The sequence below is a fragment of the Hemitrygon akajei genome, chromosome 19, assembly GCF_048418815.1.
Source record: "Hemitrygon akajei chromosome 19, sHemAka1.3, whole genome shotgun sequence".
Taxonomy (NCBI): Eukaryota; Metazoa; Chordata; class Chondrichthyes; order Myliobatiformes; family Dasyatidae; genus Hemitrygon; species Hemitrygon akajei.
In genome coordinates this window covers 42,158,288-42,174,121 of record NC_133142.1, presented here as the reverse complement: position 1 = coordinate 42,174,121, position 15,834 = coordinate 42,158,288, and the positions used below count along the sequence as shown (strand labels likewise).

The 15,834-nt window shown below is 39.0% G+C and overlaps 1 long non-coding RNA gene across 1 annotated transcript in view; it reads right to left on the bottom strand.

Annotated features, from left to right (window-relative positions):
• Nucleotides 1–204: 204 nt before the first annotated feature.
• Nucleotides 205–15,834, bottom strand: part of LOC140742115 (uncharacterized) — a 97,581-nt gene continuing 81,951 nt past the window's right edge. The window contains exons 5-6 of the long non-coding RNA XR_012102223.1: nt 14,128–14,223; nt 205–1,450 (exon numbers count right to left, since the gene is read on the bottom strand). This is a non-coding gene — a long non-coding RNA (uncharacterized lncRNA). The remainder of the gene's footprint in view (nt 1,451–14,127; nt 14,224–15,834) is intronic.

The window sequence follows — 15,834 nt, the reverse complement described above, 5'->3', positions numbered from 1 at the left end:
GTGGTCAACAGCAGACCTTCATATGGAGACAGTAAAGATCGAAGTCCCCACAACTACAGATTGAGATGTTAATAAAGGAGTTAATTGTCATTTTGTTTGACAGAAGATAACAATCAGTAAATTGTATCTAATTAACTCCACTAAGGTATTTGATGAAATAACAAAGGACCAATCAGGATAATAGGGTAGATTTTTTTATTTATAGACTTTCAAAAGGTACTTGATATTCAGTTTGTCATTCACTGCAATTCACCCACATATAAAAAAATCACATTCATTGGACAATGTATTAGCCCCCAAACAGCTTGCACAGTACTCAAGGCCAATTTTGCACATTATGCATAGTGATTTTTAATTCCAACTTAAAAGTCATAGACAATTATTCAACAGTTGAAGTTAATTGTGTTATTATATTTAAAAATATAAAACTATTATGCTTTTCTTTTCAGTTTGATATTAGTTGTCAGAAATATCACTGAGAAAAATAAGGAGCAGCAAAGAAGTTAGTAGATTCAGCAATTTGTGGGCAAATTGAACAATCAACGAGTGTCAAGTTTACTTCATACAAAATATGTTGTAATTATAGAAAGCAGATATTATAATGGAAAAAAGATTGATGTTTGAATCATGATAAAAGTGTGACAACAGAAAGTCAAGTGGTGCAGACTAGAATTGGTTTTAACAGAGGCAGGTCAGGGGTGTGAGTGGCAGCTGGCTAACCGACTATTGACTGCTAAGTCAGACAAAAAAAAAGAGGTTGTGTGCCACCATTCGTGCTGTATGATATTGGGAGGCTGGGTCTCCCAGCCTTCAAGAATTCCAGTTGGAGGATGTGATCGAGGAATGACAAATTTCAGGTTTCCCTTTTACCAAACCACTTTTTTTTCAAGAAGCTCAGGCTTTATTTTCCTCAGCCTCAGCAAGCATACGTTCATAAAATCAGAGTCCAATGATCAAGTCATCACCATCCCCTTGTATTACATATCCTGACACCCCATTATTAATGCCCTGCCACGGTACACTTAGATAACTTCTGCTTTCAAGGATCCACGATTCTCTATGCCCGTAATCTCCTCTAGTGCCACGACCAAATTTCCACAGTTTATCTACATATACGTTTCAAAATTCTTTGACTTCATCATTAACATAAAAATTGAATGGTTTAGGAGAAACATGAGAAACCGCATGCTAGATCTAACCTAGTAGGAGTAATAGCAAGGAAGGTTGACTCGGTAAGTTTATGTTGGTCTTCATTGCTTTTTAATGTCCTATCTACTAACAGCAGCTGCAGTCTCTTGGTCCAAGTCTTTGACTGATGCCTGGCAGATGTCCATCGTATTTTTTCCACTGATTGCAATCACTGGACTCGCTGAAAGCAATACTTTGTTGCCGCACAAAGGAGTCGCTCAGAGCGTCCTCTTCCCCATAATAATGCCTGCAGCTCATACTACTGCTTTGTAAGGAGCAGAGAAACAAAATGTGAGATTATTGCAGTTCAGACCATGCAGCACAATAGCATTTCAGTTCAAATCACATGTCTCAATTGCTTCAGCAAGCCATCCGTCATTCTCTGCCACCTCAGTTGTCAGTAAAGGAAAAGCTTCTGGAAACAGAACAAAACTGGTATTCCTGAGCTCCTGCCATATATATTTGGCAAAGAAGCAGAAGTTGGAATGCACTTCAAAGATATTTTGTTTTGAGCAACTCACATGAAGAATAATGACTCTCGTTTTTGATATAATTTGTTCAGAATACACCCTGAATCGCTCCAAGTGGACACACAGCCAAATGGTCAAATTATTGCTGAAAATAATGCTGTAACCTAAGCTGTATTTCTTCAAAAATTCACGTTGATATAAAATTATCTTACACAGATATTGACCAGAAATTGGTGGAATAAAAAGGGAATGAGGTCAGCCTTCTGACACCTGACTGCATTAAACCAAGAATGCAGTGGACCTCCGATATGCAATAAGAGTTCCTGTAAGTCACAGAAAAAATAATATTCCACTCAGTGCAAACCACACTTTAAATATAATCATACTGTTGGTGGGAGTTACTGAGATCATTACAAATTTTCAAGGTGTTTGATTTTCAAAGAAATCGATCGTTCTTGTCTCCTCTGCCCTAATATTAAACTACAACAGCAAAAAAACTACTGCTCTGTGTCTGTGTATAAACATTAAATCATTGTGAAATCATCCAAAACAGTAAACTTCATCTTCCACATCAGGGCTGATGGAATACAGTTCCTCTTCACTGCTCTTTCTTTTGAAGTTCAAAGCTCAATATTTTTTTTGTCAATTTATGTATAGTATATATAACCTTGAGATTCATCTTCTTGCAGGCAGCCATAAAACAAAGAAGCACAATAGAATCCACAAAAAATCCCACATGACTTTCACACAACCAACGTGCAAAAGAGGACAAATCGCACACATAGTTAAAAATGAGTAAACAAAATGTACATAGAACATAAACTGTGGAGTCGTCAAAGGTGAATCTACAGCTGCAAAGCCAGTTCATTGCTGAGTGAGGCCGGTCCAGGAGCCCAGTTCCACAACTGCATCCGAGCCTGGTGGGGTGGGACGCAAGACAGCTGCACCTCCCGCACAACGGTAATAGAGAGAAGAGAGGGAGACCAGTCAATCGCAGGCAGATGGCGCTGAACACCTGTTTATTTTCCACTCTCGGCCTCAATAATTTTAATCTTGCTCGACACTTTAATTGGCATGGGCTCGTCTTCCACTATCTGGCCTTAATGCAGCATCTGACCCAGCGATGGCCACCCCAGCCATACCTGCATTCTCGAGAGTCTAGTTCATTAAAACCCCCAGGAGATCTCAAAATCACCACTTCATTCAGATGTTTCAAAAGTACTTCCTTTAAAAGGAAATTACAGGCTTTCCATTCCTCTACTGCTTCTTAATTGCTCATCAGCTTGTCTGACATTTGGCACTGGATGAACAGATATTTCCTTCAGTTAGATTCTGGGGTAATTTAAGTCCTTGGTCCACTGCACAAACCACAGCCATGGCCACTGACTTAATTCCTCTGCTGGTCAATTGTCTGAAGCTGAACCACTTTGTTTGCAACTTCTGTCATATCTGAACCATTAATGAGCTTTGAATTAAATTTCCCCACCATCAGTAAGGCAATTTAGTTTTATTACCATAACCTTTCCTGGCAGCCAAAACCTGTATCCAAGGTTCAGATTTATTTTAGATATGACTACTCCATAGTAATCCTCGCCAGATTCCTGCATTTTACCTTCTGTAAATGTGAGGTCATCTAAAGCTTTGCTGCTGTCCTAATCTGCATTATTCTGTTCACTTGTTACCCTTGTGGCTTGCTGCCCAACTTTGGGTTCTGGTTAAGGTGCATTTCAACATTACTATTCTTTGCGAGTATTTCCAAAGCCTCACCCCTGTCCTTCCCTCGATTTCCTCCAGCTGTCCAACCTCAAAGATACCAGCTTTCCTCCATTTCTCTCCTTTCATTCACCTTGCATGCAAACTTGTTAATTGTGCCACCACTGTTGATAGACTGAAGGCTTTGGTCACCCTCACCCAATATCCAATATCCTCAGAGCACCCCAAAAAATTCTTTTCTAAACTACTCCACATTTATGCCTCCTTTTATTTACCTTAATAACACTTCTTTTATGTCTGAGTATCCAATTTTGTTTCATAATTCTCCTGTGATCTCTATTAAGATAAGCACTAAATAATTACCCTTTTATGTTAATGCACAATAAGGAGCAACAATGAGACATATAAAAGAAGGAAGATGAAACCCTAGAACAGTAAATAATCAGTTATAACTATGAACATAAATGATACATAAGTCATGTTCAGTCTTTACAACTGAAATGAAATTACGGTTGTACTCATTTTGTATTAATAACCAACAGGTGAATATCAAAAAAAAGGAACAGACAAAAATGTCAGAAACTTGTACAACCAGAACTCTCAAAGGTATTCCAGCCACAGGAATGTTTTAAAAAGTTGTAATATAACCTCTCTGCTGTTGTCATTCAGAACCCAGGCTCTCGTGAAGATGCTCCTTGTCATATTTTACAAATATAGAAACTCCAGCATTGGTTTATACTTATTTTACTTAAGAGAACAGGAAATAATTGATATAGCACGTGCTAACTGATACTTCTTTTTCATGTACGAGGCTTCAACTCATTGTGCTGCTGTATGAATTTACTATTTAATCTCTTTTTCAATAATCGCTCAGTAATTAACCTGGAGAAAGAGCAATCCTAACACAAGAACCAAAGGTAATTGAAGAACGGTAATTGACAAAGAAAAAACAACAGGCAGGAGAGGAACTTTTACTTCATGATGCATTGACATGATCTGCAACTCAATGTCTAAATTCGTGGTTACAACAAAATCAAAAAGAAATACCTAACAATGGTAACTTAATAGCTCTTTTAAAAAGCTAGTATAGGCATATAGCAACTGCTGGTGTCTTTCTGTGCTGCATTCAATGATGATAGTGCTCTTAGTGTTAGCCTTTAGTCTAGTGGCTCCCTCCAATGGATAATTTAGAAAGTACTCCTCTTTACAAGCTAGGGCTTTAAATGGATTTTGCAAGATTCACAACAATTAGCAGCAGCTTTATCACCGTGCAGGTAGCAATATGTGCTGCCTTTAATGATGAGCTTTACCAGCCGATTGAAACCAATAAATGCAAACACCACATTCTATATTGATTAAGGGATGGATAAGCAAATTTCTTGTACCTAGGAGTGTTAAAACCCCAAGAAGTGCAAAGTGAAAGGGTAAGAAAATTGCATTTCATGTCTTAAACAGAGGCAGTCACAGGAGGGCAGATAAATGTTTGGGCTATTGGCGAATGGAACAGAGATGAATAGATGAACTGAAAATGGTGGGAATGAAAGAGAAAGGCTGAGGGCAGTAAGCTGGGAAATAAAGACAAGGAAAACCTTGTTGCTGACCTGGATACAAGAAGGAGATGTAAGAGTCAATAATGAGGTACTGTAATTTGATTTGACAGAGTAAGAGTCCAGTCAAACATAGAATGCTCATTCAAATAATGGGGAAACACTGGTATTGAACTTGAGATTGATGGAAAAGAAGACCGACAAACTAAAAGAGTGGAAAGGAGACTTTAGAGGACACTGGATGAAAGAAGTGTAATCAAGATAGCAGTAAATGACAGCATCTGCACCAATGTAAATTCTATTTGTGACTATAACATAAGATGAGAGAAGTGTAAACAAGGCAGCAGTCAAAAGGCTTGTCATAGATGCAAGCCAACAGTCCAATTCAAAAGATTAGGGTAAAGAGCTCAAGGTAGGGAAATAAAAGTAAGATTTAAAGTCAGGCCATGTAAAGGTGGAGGAGGAATGGAAATTGAAAGTAGCATTGATTAATTTTTATTGTTAGGTCTGGCTATTGTAAAATAAAGAGGTAGAGTAACTCAATATTGGCACTTTTTTAGACAGATAAGGATGTCTGGGTTTAATTGTCTACAGTCAAATAAACTGACCAATAAACTGTTCTGTAAATTCAGCATGGCTTTCAATTTGTGAAATTATCATTTCACAAACAGCCCTAAATAGTAACAACACTAATACATTTTTTGAAATGTACAATGCCTCTCACCCATATGTTATTCAGATGTTAACCAAAAATTGTGAACTTGAACAGTAAGCCATAATTGCAAAATGGAATTTACATTGATTCAGATGTGTCCATTGTTCATTTGGCTTCTGATGCCTTCTATGCTCACTATGGTACAATGAAATCAGGTGTTTAGTACATTTCAGTATAACTTTGCCCCTACAATATGGATGAGGATGATTGTTTAATTTTTGTCAGTTATTGCTGCAATTATAGCAGATTGCATTCCTTTTAATTGACTTTGATCTATAATTGGTTTCTCTCTTCATGTCTGTAAGATCCTTAATACTAGCGATTAGAACATTTAGTTCATTTGATTCGTATCCAGATTTCCTGGTCTCTATTTTAAAGCTTTCATCACCAATGGATCAGTTATTATTTCTTCAAATTGTGCTTTCTTTAAACAATGTTATTGTTTATCTTGACCGGAGGAAAGTTAGGATTAAACCATTGAAGCCCCATAAATGATCTTGTATCAGGTAATCTAGAATAAAAGAATAAAGGATGACAAAGCAGATTTGATGATCAGTGTACACAGATTTACTACAGATCATTAAATCAAGAGAGGAAATAGACCAGAATACATTGCCCAAAAGTATATTTTAAAAGGGAACTGGAAAGGGAATACTCTGCAAGGACATGGAGGTAGAAAAGTTTAAAGTTCAAAATTCCAGGTCAATTTCTTATCAAAGTACATATATGTCATGAGATACAACCCTGAGATTCATTTTCCTGTGGTCCTTCATAGTAAATAACAAAGAAACAACTAGAAAAAATAAGCAAAAATAACAATATTAAATAATTAAATTTAAAGGCTTCCTTGTGAATGCGGAGCAGCACATATCATCCAGGTAGGACGCACAGTGGAAACCCACATCAGGGAGCACAGGAGGTGTATCCATTTGGGTTACCTGAAGAACTCAACGGTAGCAGAACACTACATTCACAATGGCCATAGGATTGACTTTGATGACACTAAACTACTGTGTTGTGCCAATGGCTTTTGGGAAATAAAACCAGAGGGAGAAAAAGAATTTTAACAGAGACAGAGGACTCGCTCTAGAAAGAACTGGAATTTGACTGTAAACAAGGAGGGACAGCGGAAACCTGATTGATTGAGAAATAACTAATCAGGATAGATAGAGGACGGGGGTATAAATACCAACGGATTAGACATGCCCAGGCATCAACCCTGATGAAGATAAAAGAGTTTGTCATCAAAACATCAGTTGAAGTCGATACCTGTACCTGGCTGGAAGCCCAAGAAGAATTTATTCAACTGTTTTTGAGTCTGGTGTGGATGCTACTAGTCTCCTCCCTGATGGGAGTGGGACAAACAATCCATTAGCTGGGTGTATGGAACCCTTCATACTGTTTCTGGCCCTTTTCCGGCACCTTTCTGTATAAATGTCCTTAATAGTAGGTAGGCTGGTGCCAGTGATAAGTTGAGCAGTTTTGACTACTTGTAGATTCTTCCTGTCCACCACAGTGCAGTTTCTACGCCATGTGGTGTTGCAGCTTGTTAGGAAGCTTTCTATTGTGCATCTGTAGAATGATATATGAATGTGTATAGTCTAGCTCTCTTCAGCCTCATCAGAAAGTAGAGGCATTCTAAAGCTTTACTGAATGTGTAGGATGTGTTCTAGGATCATGAGAGATTGTGTGAGATTTGCACTTCCGGAGTTTGAAACTGCTCTCAATTTCCACTACTGTGCCACCGATGTAAACAAAGATGTGAGTGATGCAAGTTCTCCTGAATTCAAGAACCACTTGTTTGTCATGCTGACTTTAAGGAAGAGTTCATTTTCCTTTTACCAGGCCACGAGCTCTAAAACCTTCCCTCTCTAGTACTTCTCATCATTGTTGGTGATGAGCCCCACCACTGTTGTATCATCAGCAAACTTGATGATGTGATTGCTTGAGTGTTTAGCCTTGCAGTTGTGTGTGAGTAGAGTGTACAACAATGGGGTCAGCACACAGCCCTGTGGGCATTTGTGTTGAGCATGATGGTGAGGGAGGAGCGGTTGTGCATCCTGACCATCAGAGGACTGTTCATTGGGAACAGTTAACTGTTGGGGTGAGTGAAGTAATCCCCTCTGGATCAAGAGCCTGATGGTTGAAGGGTAATAACTGTTCCTGAACCTGGTGGTGTGGTGTGGTGAACTACATATACCTGTCTGGACTGCTCCTGTGGCTCCTCCCACAGACCCCTGTATAAAGGCGATTGAGGCCTGAGCCCGGCCTCATTCTCCAGGATGTAGTGTTGTTCATTCTTCCAGTCAATAAAAGCCGATATCTCGCTTCTTACGTCTCAGAGTGAGTTATTGATGGTGCATCATGTGGTTCAAGAGGTTCCTATATCTCCACCTCCTTCCTGATGGCAGCCATGAGAAGAGAGCATGGCCTGGATGATGGGGGTTCTTGATGATGAATGCTGCTTTCCTGCAACAGCACTCTTTGTAGATGTGCTCAGTGAAGGGGAGAGATATACCCATGATGGGCTGGGCCATATCAACACTTTATGTAGATCTTTCCATTCACGGGACTATATTGTATTTGGAAATGCTAGGATTGGATGATTATGTAAAACATTTCTCTTGTTACTCTGATTTGCAATGCTGTATTTGCTGCTGAGTTTTCTGTAATACATTCTACATCTGCGCCTACATCAAAACATTTGCACTAGATACTATCAGCAGAGTCATTTTTAACTCCAAGATATATTATTGCCCTGAATTTCAAAGCAAAAATCTTATTTTTGTGGATAAGCATAACACTCAATGCCTAACAGTCACAATCAACATTAACCAAGCAAATTTATATTACAAAGATTAATATGGTAAAAATATAAGGAAGAAGAGCAGGAATAGGTCACTTATCAGAGAAGACCATAAGACCTTAAGATAAAGAAGCAGTATTAGGCCATTTGGCTCATTGAGTCTGTTTCACCATTTCATCATGTCTGATCCAATTTTCCTCTCAGCCCTAGTCTCCTGACTTCTCCCCATATTCCTTCATGCCATGACCAATCAAGAATCTATTAACCTCTGCCTTGAATTCTAGTTACTATTGGCCCAAAGCCATCAAATGCTCTTCATATGACAACCCATTCAATCCTGGAATAATTTTCGTGAACCCTCTTTAAACCCTCTCCAGTTTCGACCCATCCTTTCTAAGGGGACCAAAACTGCTCACAATACTCCAAGTGAGACCACATCAGTGCTTTATAAAGTCTCAACATCACATCCTTGCTTTTATATACTAGTCCTCTTGAAGTGAATACTAACATTGAAATTTCCTTCCTCACCACAGAATCAACCTGCAAAGTAACTTTTAGGGAATCCTGCACAAGGACTCCCAAGTCCCTTTACACCTGATTTTTTTTTTGTATTTTCGCTCCACTTAGAAAATAGACAACCCTTTCATTTCTTCTACCAAAGTGCATGACCATACATTCCCGATTCCATCTGCCATTTCTTTGTCCATTCTTCTAATTTGTCTATGTCCTTCTGTAGCCTCTCTGCTTCCTCAAAACTACCTGCTCCTCCACCTATCTTCATATCATCTGCAAACTTGGCAACAAAGTCATCAATTCCATCATCCAAGTCATTGACATATGATGTAAAAGAATATAGGTCCCAACACAGACCAGTGTGGAACACCACTTGTTAATGGCAGCCAACCAGCAAAGGCTCCCTTTATTCCAACATTTTGCCTCCTGCCTATCAGCCACTGCTTTATCCATGCTAGTACCTTTCCTGTAATACCATAGACATGTAGCTTGTTAAGCAGCCTCATGTGCGGCACCTTGTCAAAGGCCATCTGAACAGGATTACAATAACAATCAATTCTCCTTTGTCTATCCTGCTGTCAGTGCCTCCAGTTGAATTTTGTCTTTTTATGTCTTTTCCCCCAAGCTGTCAGTCTGTGGTTTTGTATTGCGATGTGCTCCTGTCCCCACTCCTGCTCTACTCCAGCGCCTGTATTACTGAGTACTCCACCTCTCACTTGTTTCTCATTATTACCTGTTTTGCTGCCACTTCTGTCTCATTGTGCTCCACCTAACATCTGCCTCTCTATTTATTGCTGAGTATTTTCAATGTGTTTTCACCCATTTGTTGTCAGATTGTGCCAGTGAGTTTTCTTGACACTTCCCAGCATTTGTATCTGAACTCTGCCTGCCTGAATATTGACCCTGCCTGTTTGCTGATTCTGGTTTTTGGATTTCTCTGGATGATTTGATTTCTTCCTGAACTTTGACGCTGACTTGTTTCCACCTTGAGATTTGTTACTCAATTAATATCACGGTGTGCACAGTACTGGGTCTGCGATTGGATCCCTGCTCAGCCTCTTGACACCTGCTTGTTATTTCTTCAAAGAACTCCAACAGATTTGGCAGGCAAGATTTTCCTTTGAGGAAACCATGCTGATTAAGGCCTATTTTATCACTTGCCTCTAAGTACCCTGAGATCTCATCCTTAATAATCGATTCCAATATCTTTGCAACCACTGAGGTCAGACTAACTGGTCCATAGTTTCCTTTCTTCTGCCTCTCTCCCTTCTTGAAGAGTCAAGTGACATTTGCAATTGTCCAGTCTTCTGGAACTATTCCAGATTCTAGTGATTCTTGAAAGATCATAACTTACACCTCCACAACCTCTTCAGCCACCTGTTTCAGAAACCTGGGTGTACACCATCTGGTGCAGGTGACTTCTCTACCTTCTGATCATCCAGTTTCCAAGGAATCCAAGAAGTTATGGTAACATCACAAACTCCATGAACCCTTATACCGGGAAGTGCCACAGTACTGCTAGTGTCTTCCACAATGAAGACTGATGCAAAATACTTCCTCAGTTCATCCGCTATTTCATTGTTCCCCATTATTACATCTCCAGCATCATTATCCAGTGGTTCAATATCCACTTCCACCTCTCTTATGTATTTGAAGAAACCTTTTGTATCCTCTTTAATATTATTGGCTAGCTTACTTTTGTATTCCATCTTTACATTCTTAAATGACTTTTTTTAGTTACCTTCTGTTGGTTTTTAATAGCTTCCCAATCCTCTAACTTTTCACTAATTTTTAATCTATTATATGCCCCCTCCTTTGATTTTATGGTGGCTTTGACTTCTCTTGTGAGCCACGGTTGTGTCATCTTTCCTTTAGAATACTTCTTCTTTGGGATGTATATCTCCTGTGCCTTTTGAATTGCTTCCAGAAATCCCAGCCATTGCTTCTCTGCCATCATCCCTGCCAGTGTTCTTTTTCAATCAATTCTGGCCAACCCCTCTCTCATGCCTCTGTAATTCCCTTAACTCCACTGTAATGTTGATGCATCTGATTTCAGCTTCTCCTTCTCAACTTCCAAGATGAATTCAATCATATTATGACCACTTACTCCTGAGGGTTCTTTTACCTTCAGCTCTCTAATCAATTCTGGTTCATTGCACAACATCCAATCCAGAATAGCTGATCCTCTCATGGGCTCAAGCACAAGCTTCTTGAAAAAGCCATCTTAACTTAAATTGAATTGGATTGACTTATATCCTTCATGAACATGAGGATGAAAAACTATGCTACATATCCGTCTAAATGTGCAATTTATAGAATTATAATAAATATTATGTACAACAGGATAGTCAATATAACATAGAAATACAGATGTGTCAGCATAAGTTAAGCAGTCTGATGGCCTGGTGGAAGAAGCTGTCCTGGAGACTGTTGGTCCTGGCTTTTATGCTGCGGTACCATTTCCCAGATAGTAGCAGCTAGAATAGTTTGTGGTAGTGGTGGCTCCAGTCACCAGTGATCCTTCAGGCTCTTTTTATACACCTGTCTTTGTAAATGTCCTGAATAATGGGAAGTTCACATCTACAGATGTGATGGGCTGTCCACACCACTCTCTGTAGAGTCTTGCAATTGAGGGAGGTACAGTTACAGTACCAGGCAGTGATGCAGCCAATCAGGATGTTCTCAACTGTGCCCTTACAGGAAGTTCTTAGAATTTGGGGGCCCATACCAAGCCTTCAACCCTCTGAGGTGAAAGAGGCACTGTTGTGCCTTTTTCACCACAGAGCCGATATGTACAGACCATGTCAGATCTTCCGTGCTGCTTATACTGAGGAACTTAAAAGCTGTTCACCTCTCAAACCCAGATACATTGATGTCAATAGGGACTAGCCTGTCTCCATTGCTCCTGTAGTCCACAACCAGCTCCTTTGTTTTTGCGACATCGAGGGAAAAGTTCATCTCTTGACACCATTGCGTCAGGGTGATGACTTCTTCTCTGTAAGCAGCCACATTATTATTTGAGATCAGGCCAATCAGTGTGAAGTTGTCAGCAAATTTAATTAGCAGACTGGAGCTGTGGGTGGCGACACAGTCATGGGTATACAGAGAGTAAAGGAGGGGGCTTAGTACACAGCCCTGAGGGATACCTGTGTTGAGGGGCAGAGGTGAGGGAGCTCACTCTTAACACCTGCTGGTGATCTGACAGGAATTCCAGGATCCAGGTACACAAGGGAGGGTGAAGGCTGAGGTCTCTGAGCTTCTTGTTGAGCCTGGAGGGAATTATGGTGTTGAATACTGAACTGTAGTCCAAGAACAGCATTCTCACATAAGCATCCTTCTTCTCCGGGTGTGTTAGGACAGTGTGTAGAGCTGTGGCTATTGCGTCATCTGTCGATCGGTTGTGTCAGTTGACAATTTGTATGGGGTCCAGTTTGGGTGATAGCAAACTGCAGATGTAGTCTTGACCAGCTTCTCAAAGCATTTGCATATTATTGAGGTGTGTGCAACAGGACGCCAGTTGTTCAGATATGTCACCTTGGTCTCTTTAGGTATCGGAACAATGGTGGATGTCTTGAAGCAGGACACTCTACACTGGGAGAGGGAGAAATTAAAAATGTCTGTAAACACACCTGCCAGTTGGGCCATGCACATCCTGAGTACCCGCCCTGGGATGCCGTCCGGTCCCGTGGCCTTGTGACTGTCCACTCATTGGAAACACCTGCGTACTCAGAGATGACAAAGCTGCAGGTCTCTTTGGCAGCTCTCCTCAAGGACTCAGTGTTCCCTTAGGCACTCTAGAAATTCCCACGCACATCCTGATTACCCGCCCCGGGATGTAATCCCAGATTCCCGCCTCAGATCTTTCACCTCAACATGACCTCAAAAAAAAACATCTTTGTCCATGAAATATCCAATATTACTGATCTCTGAGTGGAATATAATCAAAGCCTGAATATCTAGGTAGTGTGGATAATTCCAATGATAATTTAAAAAACTTCTCTACATCTCAGTGCTACATGATAGATTCCTTTTCCTGAAATTCTAAATGACTCTAGACACCCCTGCCAGGCAAATCATTATCCAGTATCAACCCTGACAAAATCCACAGATTTAAACATCTTTCAATAACAGTTCTTCTAATTTCTGGAGAATATAAATGAAAACTACAAAATTACTGTCAAAGGACTTCATTTAATGAACTTTCATTATGTTCCTCCTAGCATTTTTCCTCCATTAGACTTCATATAGTTTCATCAATGCTCTCACCATAGATCTTCATCTTTGCAAGAAATCTTTTTTACTCTTATTCTTCAAAAATCTACATTAATTGCTTACCAATGTACCAGTTTGCTGACTTCCTGTACAAGGGCAGAGGTCACTCCAAGAGCAAGTACTTCCCAATCTCTCACCGTTTGAAAAGTATGCCATTATTTTCTAATTTTCCTTTACATTCCTCCAAATTATATTTTATCTCCTTCAGTCTTGACCGTTCACTTGAATTAGTCAAGGCCAAAGCAGCTACCTTTATACTTTGCGTCCTCACAAAAAATCAATACAGTACACACACTACTGATCTCAGTTATAAATATGATTTTTAGGTAGATGAGGTCCAAGCATACTTGAAACAATCTACTAGTTACAGCAAGCCCATCTAAAAGTGACCCATTTTACCCACTCTCTGGTGTCTGTTCATTGTACTACTTCAGTAGTCCAGTCGCACTAATAAATAATTTAATGACCTGATGACAAATCCCCATATGGCAATTGTGGAATTTCAAGTCAGTTAACTGTCTGGTTATTGTTTCATAAACACTAATCGCTAGTGAGGGTTGTTATCTAAGACCCTGTCATTCCTACAGGGAAGGAGGTCTGTCTGTTCTAGCTATAAGTGACTCCAGAGATATTTCTGTGGATGTCATCTGAACTGGCCTAGCAAGCCAGTCAATCAAGGAAGTAGAATGGACAATAAATACAATAGGCAGAGCTGCCATATTCTGTAAAATTAAAAAATGACAAATAAATGTTCAATTTATGCTGTCACCCATATTGTGAGACCTGACATTGTGTATCTCTTTGAAAATCTAAAAACATAACATTTCCCTGTGGTTTTAACCTCAGTTCCAGACAACTGAATTGAATTTTTCTGTCCATTGTTATATGTCAATTAGCACTTACCTTACCAGTGGTTTGCTTTTCCCTCTTCGCCTCTTTGAAAGCAGAGTCATGTATGGTATCTTCTAATCCACGGCCTTTTCAACAGTCTGGAAAATTCTGAAAGAACAAGTGCATTCACTAACCCTATAGCAACTTTTCATACTCTAAGTAGAAGCATAGCTAGTTAAATATTCTAATCTGCCAGGTTTTTACCATAATAATGTCTTTAAAATTAATTTATGCTCTTCATTTCCACTGAAACCATTGTTTTCAGATCACTTTTTATCCTCTACAATGAAAACCATCATAAAGTATTCATTTCATGGCTCTTCGAATTTTCTGATACACATTATAATTTCTTCCATCTCCAAATGAGGTGGAAGATTTTTGTTACCACTGACTATTTTTATATCTGTAGAAGTATTTACCCATCAGTATTCAATTTACTTTTCAAGTTCATACTTGTACTATCTTTTTTTACCTTTTTCCATTCTAGTTACTTTAAAATTTAATGCTTATCATATTTCTTTATGACATGGAGTTGATCATTCAGCTCTATTCCAGTTCTCATTCCCATTCCTGCACTTATTTCTCTGTAACCAATTCTCTTGCACATGGCCATTAACATTGCCTAATTCCTTAAAATTGTTTCAATATTCCAACAACAGTCATAAGTCTCGCCTTTTAATCCAATGGATAGTTTTAGCCTCTCTTGTTATCTACATTTATCATTTATACTTGCAGTCTTTATCACTTATTAGAAAGCTCTTTTTAATTATGAAACAAGATGATGGGATCACTACAAAAAATAATTCAAGAGTTGGGAATTTAATAGTTTACCGGAAATAAATTTAATTTGTAAACACTAGTTGGGAGATGAATTTGACGGGACAATATGCTACTATTGGAAATGAGTAATTCATTTCTCAATTTTTGAAAAAGAACTTGCAGAAAGAGTTGCATTTACCTTTCTTTAATTTTTTTTTATTACATCCATTTTTTTTAAATAAAGAGTTCCCCTTAAGAACGGAAGTGTCCTTACTGAAAACAGAAGGAAGCATAATTTTTCATACTAGTACCCACAATTTTGTATGTAATGATATTACTGAGTTTTAATCACACTTGATGCATAATCATTGAGTTTGAAGAAGTTTAGTCTTAGGAAAGCAGGAGTGCTGATGCTAACAATGATCGAAATGTCAGGTTTTCAGATTCTTTCTCCACTTCACTAATAAAAGCTACTCACTTCTTAAAAGTTGTTTTCATTAAAATATTAATTTTTGAATTAATTAAGATTAAAATTAAATTATTGGGGTCACATTCTCAGGATGGGAGGACTAGCACAGCTACAATGAATTCCTGGTAGATTGCCTGAAATGCGGTATATATGCTTTTCAGATGGGCTAACATTCCAGAGTTCATTATACACTTCTGCTCCAGTGACTCCTAATTTGAACTCAATAAGGGATTCGTATTGAGGAGAATTAAATTACAAAGTTGCTAATGCTGAAAACAAGAAATAAAAATGGAAAATATTGAAAACATCCAGCGAGTCAGGCTGTATCTATGAGAAGAGAACCAGAATCAACATTTCAGGGTGAAGACAAAGGATCTGACAATTGACATAACAGGACACTGAATGAAGTGGCCCTGGACACACTGGCTGCAAATTTCAAAATTCCTTAAGCTCTGGGGCAGTTCCAACATATTCAAGGGTGACAAATGTAA